Below are 2,500 nucleotides of genomic sequence, written 5' to 3'. Positions count from 1 at the left end.
TGTTCAACGAATGTTGAACAGTGTGTCGCGTCATGTTGAATATTCAACACGTTGAACGTTGTTGAACAACGATGTTGAACGAAAATAGAGACCCGCTCTATTCCGTTCAACACGTTTGTGCAACATTGTTCAACATTTGTTGAACAACAAATGTTGGAAGATGTTGAACCGTGTATCATCGGCTTAAGGATGCAAGAGCGCGTTACGTCACGTTATTTTGAGGCAGTTGTAACGGCCGATTCAACTGATCGAGGAATATGTTCCATAAAAACTTCAAATCGCGATGTTTCTTTTCGAAAATTCATTTTATGGACAGCCAGATACATAAAGTTCCTTCGCCCACGATTTTCTGCATTGTCCTGAGTGATTTGATGGGTTTTTGGGACGCTTCGATTTCCCCTTCAGATCCGATGCGCCGTCACATACGATGTAAATAGACAAGCGTGCAACTTCCAAGACCGCTCAGGACCGAGTGCCTCCAGAATTTAGCCGAATTTCTCCCACTTCCAAAGGTCGCTCGCCTCCCAGCCTTGGGCACGTAGAAAGTCGATAATTTTGCTAGCATCTTGTCAAAAATCATCGCATTTACACGGCTCTGCAACCTCAAAATTCTGCTCGATTTTCAAGCTTCGCTCAGGTTTTTGTTATCGCTAGATTTTGTGGACAGAACTCATCCATCATTGGAGTTTGATCAAATCAAATTAACCGATCATAAAGCGCAAATTTTCCCCAAGAGGGACAAAATGAACGAAGTGATATACGAAAAATGAACGAAATGATATACGAAATGAATTATATACTGAACGGCGGATATGAAATCAAGTAAAGCTATGATCCTCGCAGTTATGGACGCAATTTTAGCAATTGCGTAGAGAAGCCTGAAAAATTTCGAGAGTTCAAGTACAGTATAGCCAATTCTTGGTTTTCACCTGACGTCACCGATGTTTCCATATATGGGCATCCGGCATGTTCGAGCCCATCGAGTGTGAAAGTTTTGTAAAGCAAAGGTCATTTCTACACCGTTTTTTAGTTTTATGCGTATGTTTTGGAGTTTAAAATGGATTTCTTCGAAGAGAGAGTTTGTCATTCACAATGAACGAACGACCCGCTGGTAGAAATATGGCTTTTAAAAGGATCACTGGATCTGCATTAGCAGCATAGGATGTCTGTGTCAGTGTCCAGTCGGAGCTGATCGATACAATCCACAAGGGCTACATGCAACGTTTACAGTTCATCACACATATTATTTTTTTCTCAATGCGTGAGCGGGCGGACTTCAACAAATCCTTCAATCTGATTGGTTGCGGAGCGGGCGGACCCTATTTAAGGGTAGCAAATCAACATTTGATGATACCCTTTTTGCGGCCCAAAAAATGGCACCCTAATTAAGGAAAATAAATTTAGACTATACCTTTTTCGTTTTGCGCGTTGGGGTGTATACTGCAATTTAGTGACCTAATTTAAGGAATATCTAAGGATCACAATACCAAAAAGGACTATAGGCCAGTTTTCAGTTTGAAACTTTATTTTCATTATTTTTTAACTTATGGCTGGTTCTCATTTGACATAGCTTCATGAGAATTGTTGGTGTGAGCTGGGAAAACATAAGAATGTTAAGAATACGAAAATTGGATATGTTCAAAATTCTTCACCTTTTGCTGTTTGAGTTCATGCTTACAATTCTTATTATTCCTCACTTATTCTATTACTACTTTCACTTCTGCTCACTTTGAATGAAAGGTATTATAATAATTTATTGTTTTTTGTGTACACATTAAACCTGTGTACATTACCATACTGTTCCATACTCTGCTTACAGTGTACAAAGAAAACACCAGTTAACCAATGCTACAAATTCTCAGTGCAAAATTTATGATGAAGATGCAGACCAATGTTATGCACATAACATCACCAAATCCAACAAAAACAGCACGCAACACCCTTCACAAATTCATACGTTCGATTTTTTTTACGAATTAAAGTTGAACTGCTGTACTTCATTTGAAATTTAGGAGTTCGTACTACCCCTACAGTAAAGGTGTGTTGTTTTTACTGTTGGTGAATAAGCTTAATTAATTCTAATTCGGTTTTTACACAAAACAAAGCAAGTAAATGAATTGGTCGATCTTCATTCAGTATTCCAAAGAAATCTCACCTTAATATTCTGACATTCCTCGATAATTTTTAGTAAAAGTAAACTCTTATCGCTGCTGTACTGAATGTTTCCGGTGGCAAATTTACTTGTATCAATTAAGAGATAACCTTTATTTCTCTTAAGTACAACAAGTAGCAGCTACTTAAAGTTACAGGGCTATATGTCTGGTAAACCTTCGCCACTTTTCAAATTTTATCCGTGATTTCTTCGCTCTGACTGAGCATGGTGGTTTGCTATAACTGGACAATTTGTTTAACTGTTTGTGTATCCCACGGAAACGCTCTTAGGCGTCTTGATAGAATATCGAAAACACTTGAACAAACTGACGAGGTGCACCAATGGTTA

The 2,500-nt window shown here is 38.4% G+C and overlaps 1 protein-coding gene across 3 annotated transcripts in view; it reads left to right on the top strand.

Annotated features, from left to right (window-relative positions):
• LOC137986567 (uncharacterized) overlaps positions 1-2,500 on the top strand; it is a 40,236-nt gene that overhangs the window by 7,658 nt on the left and 30,078 nt on the right. The window lies entirely within an intron of this gene.

Source organism: Montipora foliosa, chromosome 1 (genome assembly GCF_036669935.1).
Source record: "Montipora foliosa isolate CH-2021 chromosome 1, ASM3666993v2, whole genome shotgun sequence".
NCBI classification, from domain to species: Eukaryota; Metazoa; Cnidaria; class Anthozoa; order Scleractinia; family Acroporidae; genus Montipora; species Montipora foliosa.
Note: the sequence above shows the minus strand (reverse complement) of the source record. Positions and strands in the feature narration are given on the sequence as shown.